Genomic DNA, 18,967 nt, shown 5'->3' with positions numbered 1-18,967 from the left:
GCTTTACTTGTTCTATGGTATTGTGAGATGTATTGTCTCCTTTTCTGTTGATTTGTCTATAAAAATGCTGCTTTTTTTGAGGAGCATTTTAAATTACTGGTATGTATAGCAAATGTATCATCTTCATAAGATGAGACATGATTTGTTAATTGCATAAGGCATATCAGAAATGTATGTTCAACCACATCTGTTAAATGAACGACTTCAATTTGCTTCCAGTCTTCCATAATAAAAGATCTCACAAAGCACTTGTGAACGGAGAATACATGCTATGAAAAATGGCCTGGTATAGCAAAACTGTAACAACTCGAACTGACTTTCCAACTTGTTTTGTATTGATGCTGGTGTCTCCAGCCTGTTGCACTTAGCAACTGTGCCACAAAGCTAAAACAGAAACAGACCAGAGCTTGGAACAAAGAAATACAGTATGTATTTCCATTATAGGAAAAAAATAAGAGATTATTGAGGAGATGTTTACAAAAATGGCTAAATTTATTACTCGTAATTTCTTTACTGGACACTTGTTTATGGCTAGTCTGGCTGCAGTTCACAACTTTGGTATCTGTGCATTTCCTATTCTGGGTCCAGTCCAGCTAAACACTCACTGCCTTTTCCTATCTAGAGTGCTACAGGTGCCCAGCAAAAAAATTAGATCTAGTTCTTCAGTGCCATGAGTTTGAATTATGAGACCTCAAACAGAAGTTCTGCCTGGATCTTAAAACTACACGTTTTCTTTCCACACTTTCTCTTTTTTTTTTTGGAGAGAAGAAAGGAGTAAACCCTCTACAGAAGTTAGCAATATTTGCAGTAATTCTTAGCTGCTACCACAGTTACCTGGAAGGAGAATCTAGATGTGTGTCCAATTCTGACTATACCAACTGGGGTTAGGTAGGGATTTTTCAAACCCTGCCCCTCATGCCCCTGGTCTCTGAGTGTTGAAATGCTCATTACCCACAAATTCTTCAGTACAAGGCAGGAAACAGATTTTCATCAGTTCTTGTCTTTTAGCTCTAATGGCTCCTTGCTGCTGCTCTCCAGTGTCTAAAAGTAGCGGTGTGACTGGAAGGGTCCTGAACGTTGAGGAATTTATGGCTAAATCTACTCTAGAAGGTCTGTCTTGGGTCACTGGTATTTTTCAGCCAGCAGTGTGGTGGTTTTGGTGCTCGTCATTCTGTGTCACTACTCAGAGCCCTGATAAGTATGGTAGGCAGGCACGTGCCTTGGTCACCTAGAAGAGGGTGTTCAGCTAGGGGAGCTGGTGTTGGTAGAACCTCGCTTGTAGCACAGTGCAGATCTGCATCTGAAGTATCATCAGTTGTTGATCTATTAAAATGATCTTTTTTAAGTACTCTGTGTTCTTTTTAAGAAATAACACTATTTCTCAAAACATGCACTTTTGTTTTCAAATGTAGATACAGTCTTTTTTTGTTAAATTAGTTTATTTTTTATGAGAATCCAGAGCTATTAAAATATTGATGTTGTAAACAAAATCTCTGCCTTGTAAACTGCTCCAAATGCAGGAATACAATATAGTTAGGATAAAAACTTTGGTTTTTTACACTGCTATGCAGTTTGTAAAACATCTATGGTGTATAGTCAGTCTATCAAAATGTGGCTTGTTCACATTTGCCCTTGAATTTTAAAAATGTCAAATCCCTTTCCTGGTACATCTTCCTTACAGCATATATAGACAACTGTTCCAGTCTTTCTTTTACTTGATACCACATTGCTACTTTGTTTTAAATATTACATTTTCAATCATTATGCAATATTTTTTGCAATGTCTGTTGAAATCCTAATAAAACTTTTGGAGTTTCTCTTTTAGTGTGATTGTACTTTTTTTTTTTTTTAACACTTATCACCAGCCTTCCAGTGTTCAAACAGGGTGCTCAATGTCTGCCTATAGGATTCCCAGTAAGTACTTTAAAAAATCGTTACATAAAGGAATCTATTTACAAACATTTAAACACTGCATAATTGGAAAGTGATTAGTATGCATTATAAAACATTAAAAAAGCATTGATTTACCTCCACAACTAAAGATTTAACTACTGACATTGAAGACTCATATTGTACCTTGTAGGTTTGGTTTAATTGTTTTTTTTTCTGAATAATACATTGGAAACATTATCTGATCAATATGACACACACTGCTGATCTGCAAAGAATATCTGCAGTGTATTGTCTCATCAGTAGAGTTTTCTGTACCAAGTTGTTGCTTAAAATGGTACAGAAACAAATATTTACAGTAGTTTTGAGGCAATAGTTACAGTTGTGGAATAGCAAAACAAAACAAAAATTAAATTAAAATAGAAGACTGCCTATAAATTGACCTTTTCCCCTGCTATTTTCCAATAGGAGTATGCTAACAGTCTTTACAAATAAAAATGTACCTATGCTACATAGATTTGGTAACAAATTAATCTAAACAGTTGAGTAACATGGTGTGATTCATGGTTTGATGTCAGCCATTACAAATGTGATTATTTTACTTTTTAACCAGGCCACATTAGCCGTTTGTTTTTCTCTCCACAAATGGATTAGATAGTCTGTTGTGTAATGAAATATTTTTTTGTCTCACTTTAATTTTCTTAATGCCTGAAGTATTCTGGAGGATTTACCTGTATGCTTTAGCTTGTTTTCCTGAGAATACTACTTCTAGGACTGTCTTCATAGGCTCTAATATGCTGTATGTACTTGCCTAAAGTGAGATTTAAGTTCAGTGGATAATTTGATGCTTGCTGTAATATCAGAAAGTTGAACTAAATTCTTTCAGTTGGAATGTCTGTTCAGGCATCTTTGATGATCCCCAGATGAGCAAAATCTGCTAGTTGTTTACAGCACTGAGGAGAAAGTAGCATTCAGATAATGTTTCTAAAAGGTTACAACATGTAAAGAGAAACAGTTTGAAGACTGGGATTCTCATAGTGCAACTGACCTGTGGTGAATTTTGTAGCAGTGATCCAAACCAGAGAGGAAAACTGAATGGAGAAGTAGGCTTAAAATAATGAAAGTGTCCAGTCCTAGTATAGAGACTCTTCTGGGAGACTGTGTCTGTGAGAACACTGAGATATTCTGACCTGTGCATGCTCCAGCTGTGTTTCACTGGTGATGGATCAGCCTTCCCATGATAGGGGGAGTTACCCTCCTGCTACAGGGGCTCTGAGAATGTGCTGCAGTTCTAAATTGCCTCCACACGCTGCCTGTGTTCCTGAATCAATTATTAGGTTGCACACAGTCCTCTCTACTGAATGCAAGGTATGTATTTGGTGTTGGTTCTATGTGCTGGTGGTGTCAGAGGCAATATTTGCTAAGAAGAAGAGAAAAATAAGGTCCTTCGGATATGGAAGATTCATCTGCTTGGTTTCCATCAGTATTTACCAGAAAAAGGGAACAAAAACATGTCAGAGAATGCAAGGAGCAGAATAAGAAGACTGATAGCTTTCACTATAGCTTGCTAATGGCCTGGAAGTTGAGAAAATATTATTAACCATCATTAGATATGCTCTGAATGTGACAGCAAAAGTCCATGCCTTTGCTATTCTGACAAACCAAGTTCTGCAATACATGCAGTAGTAGGTGTGCAAACTGATTATAGCCTCAGGTAGTAGGAGAATATACAAAATAAGTATGTGTTATTTTAACTGCAAAATACAGGAACAAAATTAATTCATGAGGTATGAATTCACATAAGGCTAGATTTGTAGAATCAGCCCGAAAAACGTGATTTTTGCCTTGGAGGTATTTCAGTGTTCTGGTGCTTAGTTTCATCCTAAACTCTGCCGACATTTATTTATTTTAAATTGTAATATGAACAAACTGCAGAAAATCAGGAAAATTTGCAATGACCTTACAAAACTATTTCAGTTTAACAGTGTCATAACATAGTCTTGAACTCAGAATTTTACAATATGAAAAAATGGAACACAGGAAATTGATTGTTATATATGCTTTTAAGATTTGCACTTTTTTTCCTTAAGGTATGTTTTCAAGCATGTGACAAAAGAGCTATTTTCAAGCTTATTGTGATTTAGATGGCTATAATTCTGCTAGCAAGGCAGAAGTTGTGTTGCATTAGTATTTTCACGTGAACATCCCAACAAAGGAGGAGGCTGCAGAACAGAACTAATCTGATTATGTGACTGGCTAGCAAAGGAACAATCAACAGCCTGGCATGAATATATGTTGGACTTTGTTCAGAAGTGTTAATGTTTGATTGTTACATGTTGTGTAAACTGGATATTGTGTACTTTTTAGTATTTTAATAATATAGATGTGTTCCACATGTAATTCTGGAGGCCTTTGCAGCAAACAGGATACGATGTGTCCCTTAATGACATTTGAACCTTGGTTAAGGTAAAACACGACTGCTAGGATCTGTGGCAGCTGTTTCTGGGTGTCAGCTGCCTGGAGTTTCACATCGTTGTGTGCTTCAAGAATAAGGGATGAGCGGATGCCTCGTTGCCTAAGCAAGGTGCCTTTGCTTCCAAGAAGAATTTTGCATGGTATCTTACTGTGCATTGAGTTTTGAGAGCCAGATGAGTAGGATGCTGTTGGATTAACAACGCAGTAAGACTAATTTCTCAGATGGGATTCCACACAACACAACATATTTTGTGATAAAACAGGTTCAGTGTAAGCGACCCGTGACTTGCAACTTATGGACATATTTTTCAACTGATGCCATTTTGGATAAACACAGAATCATTTATGTGAAAGGTTAAAAACCAAAATAAACCAACCAGAAAGAAAAACAACCAACAACCAAACCGCCGACCCCAAGAACTAGAAGAATTCTCAGTGATGGATTTCTGTCCTGTTACTGTATATAAACTCCACCTGATTCACCCTAAGGGATGTGTATCCAAGATTGAGGTCTTCCTCCTTGAGGGTGTCAGGCATTCTTGAACAGGACTGTGCTGGGTTCCTGGGGCAAGGGTTTGGTAGTCGGGAGGCTGGGGGTGGAATGGGGTAACCTTTGTGAGAAGAGACATGGGGCTGCCCCATGCTGAACACAGTTGATTCTAGATGGCTCTGCAAAGGACCCACCACTGGCCAAAGCTAAGCCCATCAATGAAGCTGGTGGCTCCTCTGTGAAAATACATTTAAGGAAGGGTAAAAACTGCTGCAGCAGCTGTGAGAGAAGACTGACAAAAGAGAGAAATAGTCCTGCAGACACCAAAGGTCAGTGGAGAAGGAGGAGGAAGCGCTGCAGGCTCTGGATCAGAGATTCCACTGCAGCCTGTGGAGAGGACTCTGGTGAGTCAAGTTGTCCCTCTGCAGCCCATGGAGGACCTCAGGTCAGAGCAGTGTATGTACCCTGAGGGAAGCTGCAGCCCATGGGGAGCTCACGCAGGAGCAGGCTCCTGGCAGGAACTGTGGCCCATGGAAAGGAGCCCACTCAGATTGCAGTGGAATCTCTGATCAGGTGCCTGGAGGCTGTGGGAGTGATCCCACACTGGAGCAGGGGGAAAAGGCAAGGAGGAAGTAGCATCAGGGAAGAGCTGTTAATAAACTGATCACAACCCCAACTCTACATCCCCCTGTGCCATTTGGGGGTGGAAAGAGATCAAAGAGTCAGGAATGAAATGGGCCTGCTTAAGAGGAAAGGGTTTGGGGTGAAAGGTGTCTTTAGTTTTGTCTTTGTCACCATCTTCCTGTTTCTAATTGGCAATGAATTTAATTTTCTCCAAGTTGATTCTCTTTTACCTAATATAATGTACTAATACTAATTGGTGAGTGATCTCTGTTCTTAACATGAGCTTTTCCAGCTTCTTCTTTTCCCTGTTTCATCCTGTTGAGGAGGGGGAGTGAAAGAGGGGCTGGGTGGGTGTCTGCTGGCCAGTCAAGATCGTTCCCAAGGACAAAACCCATCAGAAAGCCCTTCACCTCTTCTGTCTCTGTGGCAATTTGTTTCTCAAGTATGGTTGTTCTCCATTCAAAAGCAGAAATCGTATGTGTGTAGAAAAAGGACTATTCTGTAGTCCCTGGGAGGTTACTTGAGATTTATTGTCCATGTGTATATTCATGCCAGTTCCAGTGAGGCTTGGAAGCTGGAAGGAATATGAACGGTCTTGGAGAACTGAGATACGAGGCTGACTACATTGATTTGTACCATATATGAGATGATGAGCTCCTGCAATTCAACATGAGAGGTGAGCACCACCCCTACTACATATGAGAGGGAAGGGCCTGACCATGTCATGAAGGTCCTAGCTCAGACTAAAAAGTACTTGTTTTAACTTATTGAATGCGTATGTACGCATAGTATGAATTAGCAACAATAGCACCACTTGGAGGATTTTGCTTTTTAAGTAGCCACTTTTCTTGCTTCCTGTTACTCAAGTGCTTGAACAGTTTTGACTTGGGATTTTGATTCAGAGAAGCTGTTGAAGCCTTAATTACATTTGTCATTGAGATTGCAGTGTTAATAGTGGAGTAAAGTGGGTTGTGTGGTTTAATGTCACCCAGCAATATCATTCTACTGGAAAGCTCTTAATTCTATTTTTCAGAAAAAAAAAAAAAAAGCACCACAGAGGTTTTTATCTATATTTTCTTTCTGCTTTGGAATGAAATGCAAACTTTTTTGTATGTTTTATGTCAAAAGTGTCATGTAGTGCTTGAGGCTATGGTCTAGTGTTTAGGGAGATATTGGGATGAAGGTTGGACTCAAGGATCCTTGAGATTCTTTCTAACCACAATGATTCTATGATTCAAGAAAGCAAGCACAATATAATGATCTGAGTAAGAGTTGAATCATTAGGGCATTTCATATGTGGAAGATCCAGTTTGTCTCATCTCTAAATCAAGCAAAGAAAGAACATTCAATAATAAGGCAGTTTCTCACATCCTAATCGCTGTAAGAGCTGCTTCTGAGTTCTTTCCTGTGTTCACCTTTCTTTCCTCACAGAATGAATGATGTTAAATTATTGCATCACATTAAACAGTGCCAGAATAACACAGAGAGACCTGTATGAAGGAGTTATGTTGTATACAGATGTGTTAAACAAGGTGGACAGGACATCCATAGGTGAAATAAAATGTCATTTAGAAATCCTCAGAATAGGTAGATAACATATGGGATGATTTATGCTTTGACAATTAGTCAAGATAAATTGTAACTGGTCTCTAATTTTGCTCTGAACACAGGTATGGTCTCAGCAAAAGTGGGTTTGAGAAGCACTGCTCTTGAGAGAGGTAAGGCACACCTTGCCTTTGGAATATTGTTTGAAATTTAAGCCACTCTTAACTGACAGAAGTTGGATGAACAGCTTAGTGTTATGGTAGCTACTGAGAAAAACGTACAAAGTAGTTGAGTGTTCCTTGGCAGCTGTGGCGATTTAACGGAGCTCAGGGAAGAGTTAAAAAGTGGCCAACTGAAGCCTGCTGCACCACTTTAGATCTTGAGCAAGTACCTGATGTTTACGTGAAGATCATATGAGAACTTTTTTCTTCAAAGTTTGATGCAGCATATTGGGTTAGGGTGACTGCTTGCACACGTGGAGGTAAAATTTTAAGAGTTATACTCAAGCTGAAACAAACCTGAGACTGAAGAAAGTACTGAGAACATTACCAGCTGCACATCTTTACCTGGGGACTCCTCCACGACAATAGAGTTACCTGCTCCCAGACACACGTGGCCACATAGCTTATAATTGGAAGCTACTGCAGGATAATGAGTTGTCCATTAATCAGCTGAGACATCATGGTAGTGTGAGCAGACGTGTTCTGTTTTGCAGCTAGAGCAGATTGTGAGAATTTATCTGGTCATTTACCACAACTCAGCTAATGACACATTATTGCATTAATACTTTGATTGAGGGATTGCTACAGGATGAGCTAGGAGCCAAAATCTATCCTGAACTGTCAGTGATTCATCATTGCCAAATGCGCTCTCCCAGCTCGTTTACTGTCAATTCTGTTTCCTTCTGTGCCGTTAAGTACTAGTCTATATTTTTTTACATCAGTGTAGCTGCGATTAACAGCAGAAGTAAAAATTTTTATTTTTTTTTTTAAGCAGTTTGAAGCCAAATTGAAGACCTTTAAAATTGCTGTTAGGCTTCGAGGGGGATGTTCCGACAAACTCATCCATAATGCAACTTGGGTGAGGAAAAAAAATCATTATTTATTGCTTCCTATAGATCATATAGATGTAAACACATTAAAATGAAGTGAGATGCTAAAGCTATGACTACAGTAATTCTGTGAAATTGAAGTAGAGTTCATTTACTGCATAGTTGGATCAATATATCAAACATGCCAATTCCCATTTCCTTGAATTTCTGTGGGTAGTAATGTTTGAAAAAAGATGTGTTACAGGAAAACAAGTATTAATAAGGATAGAATACTAAACGTAATACAGAAACACTCATTCTCTAGGGGTATGGACAGAAACCTTAACAGAACTTGTTTACCTAGGAAAGACTGCCAGCAACTTGTTTATCTGATTTAGAAGCTCTTGAGTGAGATGGGATGCCAGCTGGATTTGTTATGTAAATACAACTTTTAACAGATTTTTGAGTATTTTTGTTCTCAGTAGAACAGTCTTAAGTTAGTTAGCTACAGGGGTATACGTGTTGTACATATTCATGTTCTGGCATATGATAAAGTTATTAATAAATTTACATAAAAGAGGTGTTTGTGGGGAAATGAGTAGATTCAGTCGACTTACATGCAGTTTTCAGGCTGTTCTAATCCAGGTCATACCGGTTGCTTCTTAAAATATGTTTGAGTTCTAAAAGAAAGTGCTATTTCTCCAAGTATGAAATAAGCTCTTCTAGTTGATAATGTGAAAATCACACACCACACTAGTCGGTAGTTAGTGCCAAGTAACAATTCAGTACCATTCCCTTTTATAGTTTTCTAGTTGACAACATGTCCCTAAAGAAAAACGCTGTTATATTTGCAAGCCTTTCTGAAAGGCAGAGAAGTGCGATGTCCAAACAAAACATTGTATAATATCCAAATCAGTAGCTGAAGTTTAATTAGCCCCTTTAAATTTAGAGCTGATTGTATGTGAACTTTAATGGAATCGATAGAGCTTTGCAAAAAGCATGAGTGAGAGAAGCAGTAGCAAAATTATTAGCTTCTCTTGAAGTCCATGTAGTCCAGACAATCAACAGTTTCTTTGCACTATTCCCTTTTATAAACTTTAATTTTTCTTGCATTGTTTTAAAAATAATATCCCACTGGTTGTCCCCATTGACATGCCTAATTTGGAACTATACTAGCCTAAATTTCAGATGTAAAAGACCATTTTTTAATAGCTTTATAAACAACAAGTAGTTCTCGTTTTCATAAAATCTTAAGATGAAACTTGCACTAATGTTAAACACCCAAATATATGGCTTCAAAGCATAGGAAATTAAAGGTATATTTCCAGAGGGACTTAATCCTTTATGTGCTGATAAAATCAGTAGAGAGTACTGGTTTAGCTGTTACCTCTAATAATTAAAGTCTTAGCTTTAGGCTTCCAAATCGGAATGCTTTTGCTAGTCACTTTAGATCTTTCTGCTACTAAGTGAAGGCACTGACAGTCAGGGGGTTTTATTTTACACTTTTTACATATGAAGAAATACCTACCTTCTAAGGTCTAGTGTTTAAAAATGTCAGAAAAGCTCATTTGATAAGACAGACCGGTTTAATTTTCCCTATAGAGGCATGGAGACCAGAGTGATATGAATACGGATTTGTGCTCTCCTGAAAAACCTTAAAAGGAAAATCATTAGAAGATAATTCTAATGTAGTTGTTCCAATAGAATACACCACCTTGGCTCAGTTACTTTGACAGGCAAACAATGGTGGGCTCAGCTTTTGCAGTATTATGTCTAAAAAAGATGCAAGTCTTGTGCTTGTTCAGTATAGGATCTTTCTAGAATAACATCATACTGAAGTTGTTCTCCCTCAGGTGGTTGTTGTATATGAATGTGGGTAGGCTGTTGCCATCTCACCTGCAGTGCTTGGCTTTGAGCATGCTGTGGCATCATTCAACAGGTCACATGTGGCAAGATTTTTAAAAGGTATCGATGTTGGTAACTTTGCCAGACTTCACTTCCATCCCACAGTAGAATGATGGATACAGACAAATGAGTGTCTGTAGTTACTAAAGATCATGCAGATCAACGTGCAAATATTAAAAATTTCACTTGTATGATCGCTTCTTAGAAATCCAATAGAAGAAAACCCTGTCAATTATTTTAGCTTGTTTATTATATATGGATAGAATCTAAGTGGTTGGAAAAAAATGGGCGTATAGCTGAAAAGGAGGTAATTCAGGAAGATAACTGCAAGTAAGGCAAAGGAAACAGTCTGTTATAGCTGGAACTCACGGTCAGTACCTCACCTCCTGTACTGCTGTTCCTGGTGAGGAGGAACTGTGCAATAGCACCTGCCATATTCACTAGGTCAGGACTGACAGTCTCAGCAGTTCTAATTATGGAAGCAGGAGACTGAGTTACCACACCTAGATCCTTTCAAAATGCTGAAGAATACAGTTTGTTTTTGTTTTTTTTGCCATTTAATGCAGTCAGGGCAGTGAATAGTATCAGAATCACTGATCACTAAAAAAAAGTTACTTTATTTGCAGAGTCATACTTACTGTAGAACTAAAAATACAGAGGTTAATTGTCCCTTTCAGTTTAAGTCATTTGACTTGTGGATGCTTACAAAGGAAATCTAGTAACTGCTCATCAAGTGCTTCACTGTGCTGCCCCGTCAAGCCAGCCATCATGCCATCACTCAATCATGCCAGCCTAACAGCTCTATTCCCTTTTCCTCCTTGAAAAATATTTCAACCACTTGGATAGCTGTATATCAGTAATAAATTAAAAATACTCATAAGTGTATGCAGTGTAAAGAATTGGGTTTTAAACAAGATTAAGCTCTTGAGAACTTGGAACGCAATATTCTACTACATGTGTTTATTAAAGAATGAATATACACCACAAAGGGTTTTTTTGGCTGGCAGGAACTCAAAGAGGGCTTGAAGTTTGCATGGAACTAGTTCCAGCAATTAACATATAAATAGATACGTAAAAATTCATATATAAATAATATAGAACTCAATTTCATTGTTTTATGGGTAGGAACCTGAAAAGTGAGATAACAGATCAGGATTTATTCTACAAGTTTCCCAGACCAGGAATTTGCTATCAAGAAAAACTAATTCAGACAAATTAAGAAAATAATTCTTGAATTGGAGGCCATAAGTGACATGCTCAAAAACTATTCAGTTTGGGCCCAAATAATGCCTGTTACCAATCTGTGAATCTATGTACTTTTCTGCTTAGGTTTATCTCAGAATAGGAAAGGCGTTTGGTAGCAGTATTTTCTATCACACTAAGCCTTCCATAATGATCTTAGCTTGAGAATATTGTGCCTATGTAAGCGTGCAGATGGTTTAATGTATACAAGTAAACCAAGAAGGAATCTGTAGGTAGGACAGTTAGATCCAGGTGCTATTCTTCAGTAAACTTAAAACCACATTGGAAGGAGAAGACAGAAGTTTCAGACAGCTTGTATAATTGTATTTTCATGCAGTAAGGAGTACTGAGAAAGATAATGTCATTTGAAAACAGAAGTGTTCTCATAGCTGTCCAAGACAGTGCAGTACGTATGTGTAGTACAGGTGTAACTCTACAAGGAGACTATTTGAAGTACATACTGTGCTTCAAAGGCTGTTGTAATATTGTTCATTAAGACAACGGAGCTATTTTGGGGTTGATCTCCAAACTCCATTTTTCCTTCAAAGCAGGTGACCAAAAGAAGAGGCAATCAGCTGGTGACTTAGGAGCCAGGTCCAGCTCTTGTGTAGCCAGCTGTGGCTTCCGTGTAATGAAGGGACTACCCTGAGGGACTGGCTGTGCTAATGGGAAGGCATCTGTGGGAGAACTTGAGCTCAAGTGGAAACAGGTCACTATGGTACACAGCAACATACACACACCAAATTAAGTAGTTGGAGTCCCCTGTCTATGATGTAGTCTCCAAAGTATGTCATACCCATCTTCTGGCTCTTGGCTGCGAGCCGTTGCCATGTCCTGTGGAAGGTTGCTCAGCTGCAGGCTGTTTTTACACACTGACTCTAGACAGCAGTTCCTATTTTCATGGGTATCTCTATGGCTGGATGAAAACAGTGTTTATTTCTCAGCAAGGATTATTTGTGTGTCAGGGAAGCTTGCCAAATCAGCTGAAAAACAGTTTCTTTAAAAGAGAAACAAGAAATGTACAGTTGAAAAAATGGTAAATACATGAAACCAAGAACACGAGGAAGCAGCAGCAATGTATTGGATTGATACAGTAACACACTCACAAAGGGAAAGAAGATAATGAAGTAGATACTCTGTACAGTATTACACACTTGAGCATTAAATTTAGTTTATTAGATTTGGCTGATGATACAATATCTTCTTATTTTTTGTGTGGTGGGATTATAAGGTAGGAAGCAAAATGATTTCTGGATTTTTTTTTTCTTTTTGCTGCCACTTCACCTCAACCTTAAAAGATAATTTATCTAAAAATAACTTCTATTGTCTGTCTTTGGTTGGTTGTTTTTGTTTGTTTGTTTGTTTGTTTTTGTTTTTTTTTGTTTTTTTAAATCCAGTTTCAGTGTAAAAAAAAAAATGCTTTATTATCTTTAAATATAATTGGAGAAAAAATTATTTTTAAGGTCAGTCACAAATAAGCTGGATTTCTTGTATTATGAGTAGCATATAATAACCACTGAGAACTGTATACTTAAACGAATAATCATCTCTCTATATTTCATCCTCCGTTCCCTTTTCTGTAATATGGCTCATGACTTGAGGGACAGCATCCCTTAGTTTGTTTACTTGTTTAGAAAACAGTAAAGGAAACAAAGCTGTTTAATTATTATACAATGAAATGGTTCTAACTTCCTTAAAATCTAGTCAGAAGAAGTTTCTGCAAGACTTCCATTTTTTAAATGCTGTACCTTAACTTCCAGTCCGCTTTGGAGCTAGAATTGTGTTGCTTAAGAGCATACTGAAAAAAAACTGTTCTTGCTTAACTCTCTCTTATATATGCTTCAACAACTAAAAAGTGCATTCTCCCACCTTTTACACAACAGCAACTGGATTTTTATTGTTCCTGAATTCAAGACCAAAATCTAGTCATTTATATGCTGAGAACAGCAAATTATGCATAATTTATAGTACTTAAGTGATGCTCTGATTGTGCCAAACGTTTTGCCCTCTAACACTGTGACTTTCTGAAATATTGTTGGTCATACATGAAACACTTGCAAGAAAAAAGTCTGCAAAAGGAAAACTAAACAGTAGGGTTTTTTATTAATATGGTCACAGGTGCTGTAACAGCAAACCTTTTTTTTTTTTTCCTTTTCCCGGGACCTTTAGTTTTTTCTATTTGATCTTTTTGGGCTGAGTTCCCTCCTAATCCTCCACACCCCGGGTTTTTCCTGTTGTAATATATATGCGTATATATATATATATTTCCTTCCTTGAACCTTAGATTGTGATTGGTGTTGTTTCATAATAAATTAATCAATATATTTAATAATCTTTGATCTCGGTGGTATCTTGGGAGCGTGGGAAAGGGTGTTTTTGACCTACCCTTGGCAGACGGACACCACGTCTCGTCTGCAGCCCCCCCTACTGGAGGGGCAGATTATTGCAACATCACAACTCGGGGATTTCCATCCCTTGGTTTGTGACAGGTGCATAACATACAGGAACTTTCTAGCAACCAATATTTTGTTGGCGGTCCTAAGATATCTGAAACTATGGTCAGTTACAGACGGTCATTAGACTGGAGCACAGTTACTAGGGTCTGTGTGCATCTGAAAGTGTAAGGATTATGTAAGTCTCCACAAAAAAAAAAAAAGTTCTACTTAAAAATTCATCTGTCATATTGCGCATCAGTTTTGGGGCAGATTGCACTCTCCTAACTAATGGAGTAAAGTTTGTTTTTTCCATACAGTCAAGTGCTTGGTTTTACACCCTGCCTTATTTCAATAGGGCTGAAAGACTTTTTTTTCCCCTCAGATAGGTATTTTAATGAGAAACTTGATAGACCACTGTTGGTAAAAGGCTGGCTTCAAACAACATGCCTTATCAGAAGCTGGCATTGTAACAATTTGCTGTTACATACTGGTTTTCACTCGAGGAGCTCAGGGTACTTTGCAGTCGTCGGATCTTTACTCTCCTGTACGAGTTTACACAAGCCCTCTGAGTAAGCCTTGGCCTCTCTTCCCCTTCCCTGGTGCCTTCGTGCCAGGCAGAACAGCCACATTGCTTTTAGGGCTACCAGAGCTCCAGGTCTGCTTGGGGACATATGACCTTGGTGGAGATGCTCCACAGAGTTGTGAGGCTGGCCTGGAGTGCCCCTGCAGGAACCGTGGGAAGGGGGACAGGAGCTGTGTGCCGGGCCCCCCTGAGACATTGGTGGCTATCGGGGCATTGATGAGGCTGATGCAGCACACTGGAACAGCTCTCTGCTGAAATAGGCTGGGACTTTTTCCAGAACATTTGAGGCTGGGGAGGATGCAGAGATGGCTTTATATTTTTATTGGATTTTGTAAAAAACAAACCTACTGGAACAGTTATTTCTCTGTGTGTCCTTGTAATGTTTACTGTAATGTTATCGCATATTTACGCTGCCTAGTAACTTCTAAAAATAACAAACTTTTTTTTTTTTAAGGAAATATGCTATACAAAACCCTGTGCAGAAGTGAAAACAATCTCCTGTAGTGTCCTACCTACTATTACGATATCGTTTTCCAACACAATTCCTAAAATGGTCAGTCGTGCCAGAACTTCTGGAGCTTAGCCTGCATAACAGGCTGCTACTAGCACTAGGCAGCTAAAACAGTTCATGCAGTCAGCACTGCTCTGACACAGCACTGAAAACCAAAAAAATAAGAATAGCAGCACTTATATGGTAACAGGTTCTTAAATCGTTTAGTCTTTTTTCAGTTTTCAATCTATAAAGGTATAATCTCAGCTTTTCTTTTCTTAGCTGCTGCATTGTCAAATTAGATCAGTGAACACAGTTCATACTTCTATCAGAATTACCATGAGAAAAACAGTTAGACTTCAATTAGAAAGTTTGGATCCACAGATCACTAATTACTTATTAATCAACTTAACTTTCACTTAAAACAGTGGTCTAAAATTACTTGCATTAGAGTAGTTATTTTTATATTTAGTTCAATCTCTTCAAAGAAACACAGGCTGGCTAAATTTTTCAGCAATGAACATTTTACCCAAATCACTAATGCATCCTAATCAGCTTAGCACACAATATCAATGTTTTCCCTTTTACAAGCAAGACTGTACACTCTGCTCCCTCTCTTTTCTATAATTAGCACAAACATTTGGAAATTGCAGTAACACGTTCTCCGTATCCTTACAAGAAATAAAATGACCTAAAAAGGGAAGAAAGGCTACTCTAGGAAGAAGCACAGCTAATCTAAACATCCCTCACAACTTGCAATCAGGGACACCCCCACCTCACCTCCCTTCTCCAACCAGAGCCTTTCAGTATTTGTGTTTTGGTTTTCAAACCCTCTCTTCCCTACAGATTTCCCTACTTGGGAATACTACTGTTTGAGATCACTGTACAGCTACAACAGCTGAAGCTGTGCCAAGCAGAGAACTGGCCCATGGTGTAAAGTTTGTAATTGGTAAAGAACACGTACACTTCAGACACAGGCTACCCCAGCGTGGAAGTATTAAGGTCATCTGTCATTTTAGTAGTGTTCACATTGTTCAGATAACTGTGTACTATTTCTATACCTAGTAGACGGTTTTCAAATCAGAAAACTGTGAAGAAAATGACAACTTTCCACTTGGAAAGCTGAATTTTGGATTGGTGTATACTGCCACAATTCTTCATTAGTGTCTTTATTATAATTTCAGCCAGGAATACATTGTCCAAGTTTCCTGAATATAACAAATGCTTCAAAACTCTGCGCTCACAAAAATACCAGAACAATTTTACACCCGGAAGAGGCAGTATAAGAAATTATAGGTTCTTTTTTACCATTAGAAAACCATGAACATTATCTTTTCTGACTGTTTAATCATCCACAGCAATGGGACCTGTATGAACACAGACTTTCAGCATTATCATAGCAGTAGGGCCCAATGCAGAAACTTCAGATAATAAACCAGACATAACAGCTAATTAGCTGGAAACTACATAAGGCTAGACCTCTCAGTGTAATTTAGGAGAAGTCCCACAAAATCACTGATTCTTGGAGAGATTACGAGCTCTAGAGCCCTTTCTTGGATACTAAAGCTGTGGAAAAATCATCTTTTTCATGCAATTTTCCCCACCTAGAGTCAGTTAGAAATACAGTCAGCACTGAAAAACACCTGAAGTGGTACTAGTGACAATAAATTGAAGGCTTTCAAATAAATTTGGCACCAAGAATCACTGTGTTGCTGGATTTACTGTTAGATTTGAGGTAGACTGAGGCTTCCACTCAGTAGAGGCTGCAGGTTAAGTGTATTGCCAGATCCTAAATGTCTGTTAAGGACACAAAGGTGAGATGTTTACTGTTACAATTCAGACAGACCACTAAGATGGTAGTTTGCTCCCACAGGAAAGAATAGATAAAAGCAACTAATTAGGGTTTTGACCCCTTTATGCTAAAGCTTTCTGATGGGACTTTTAAGGCTTGCCAAGTTGGAATGAGGACTTAATATAGGGAAAAGAAGGAAATGGTTGCTTAATTTTGTGGCTGTAAATGATGAGTGGATTATCATAGAATCATAGAACATCTGGGCTGGTAAGGGACCTCCAAAGGTCATCTAGTCCAACCCACCATAAGCAGGGACATCTCCAACTAGATCAAGCTACTCATCTAGCCTGATCTTGAATGTTCCCAGGGATGGGGCCTCCACCCCATATTATAGGGAAGTCTTCTAGGTTTGAGAATGGTGTTGAGGACTGCCAGGGAAGAACACTAGTCAGGCAGCACTGGGATAAGGGGTCATTTTGGCAAAGGAAACTAGTTTGTTGTTAATTCCTTAGGAGGGTTAGGGTGTCACTTTAAACTAAATTTAGGGTTATGGCAATGGCCCAACAGAAGAAGCACAATCAGTTCTTGCAATCCCAAACAATAACAGTAAATATAGCATTCTGCCCCCTCACCCCCTTTTACTCTAGCTAAAATTCTAGTTTAGGAGGTGTGTAGACCATGCAAATCTAGCAATAGGAAAAGAAACCCACATTTACCTTTGCTTACAAGCTTAAATCCAAACCTTACAAGTGCACATAGATCACCAGTCTGAGGTCTACCAATAATCAATTTTATCCTGTCTACAACCCTCACTCAGCCCACAATTTCAGCCATAAAAATTGCTCTTCTATTCCCTCTATCCCCAGCCATGGGGCTTGTCAGTCCCAAGCCAGTCTCCCGTTCCAGTTTTTATCCCAGTCTTGCAGGATCCAGCAATAAATCTAGTTTTTCGACCTTTCTTGTCTGATCTCTCAATGCTAACCCAAACGTGAACTAGGTTTTTTTGAGGAAAGGGCCGGACGTCAAGTTTGTCACTTTTTGTCATCTTTATCTTTAATCAAACACTCAATACTGACAGCCACAAAATGGATTAAGGAAGAACCCAGAGGAGAAATGGACTGAATTATTTTTAAAGCTAGTATTTGGCACAGCAATCTAATGAACACTTCTTTTATTGTCCCACGTCACTTCCAGGTCTAAGAGGAGTACTCAGTACTTCTAGGCACAAAGAAGTTAAGGTGTGTCTGAAGTTACATGTTGCTGGTTTCTCTTTACACTGAGGCTCAGGCAACAGCCCAGAAGTAAACTATCAATGAGATGTATTGTTTGATCCTGCAGTTTCATATCTGAGACTGTGACCAGAATGACCAGAAGCACATGGCTTTACATAGGCACAATATGCTGGGGTGCTTTTAGGGCTACTGGCAAGCTTGAACTTCGGGATTTATTCCCTAAATTCATTGTTACATTCTGTACTGCCCATAAAAATAAATGAAGGTGTATGGTGAAGGGGCAGACATTTGAAAAACGATGATGAGACAGGTTATGGATAGCTCCACTGTGAGACTGAGCAAAAGCAAATATTAAAAGGTAATGCTCTGTTCCACAAAGGCAGCAGAGCTAACAGCGAGGGCTGGTGCCAGTAGAAATGCATGGAGGACAGCCAGAATTCCCTTAGCTTTGGTTATGTCTGGAAAAGCAATGGCATATCATTTACACAGGTTCAATGAGGATCAGTGAAAATGAGCTAAAGCACTCTTCAAAATAAATTTGGCAGTACATAAACTTCACTGTGTCATCACCCCTGAACAGAGCAAACAAGGAGCCATCTTTTGAGGCAGGATTTCTTTTGACTCAATGAAAGCCCTTCATCCTGTTCCCAGAAGCTGACCTACATAAAGTTATCTGTTCTTAAACGCTTGTATTGAGACAAGGACCGCCTTATAAATGGTTGGACTGCCTCCTCTTTCTCAGTCATTCTTTGCAAGTCTTGAATATTGCTACATGCAGGAGCTGCCAAATGACAGGCGGGCAGCACAGAACACACGCAGTTGGGAAAAGCTTTCTAACCTCCCCCAGTATTTCACGTTTCTGGTCTCACCATGACTGGCTGCCTGTCTGCAAAGACGACACAAACATCGGGGACGTCTCGGTGTTATCTGAGGCAAACCCCTTTTTGTAAGGCCGAACAGATGGCAGTTATTTAATTATGTGTTTGCCACGCTAAATTAAGTCTGGGCTCTCAGGAGTGAGGGCAGTAGCTTCAGTTAACGAAGAAATATCATTCACTTGCTAAAGTCAGTACTGCTAAAGACGGGGCACATAACCCGTAGCCTTTGCAAACTGGAAACTGAGTACGGAGCCCTGCAGAGAGAATTCTACTTGCCAGCCCAGCTTTTAGGCGGCTTTCCGGGGTAGGGATTAGCTCCCAGCCGCGATTCTGGGGGGGAAACCCCCGAGCCGAGC

This window comes from Merops nubicus, unplaced genomic scaffold (genome assembly GCF_000691845.1).
Source record: "Merops nubicus isolate BGI_N331 unplaced genomic scaffold, ASM69184v1 scaffold18372, whole genome shotgun sequence".
In the NCBI taxonomy this organism is placed as follows: Eukaryota; Metazoa; Chordata; class Aves; order Coraciiformes; family Meropidae; genus Merops; species Merops nubicus.
Note: the sequence above shows the minus strand (reverse complement) of the source record.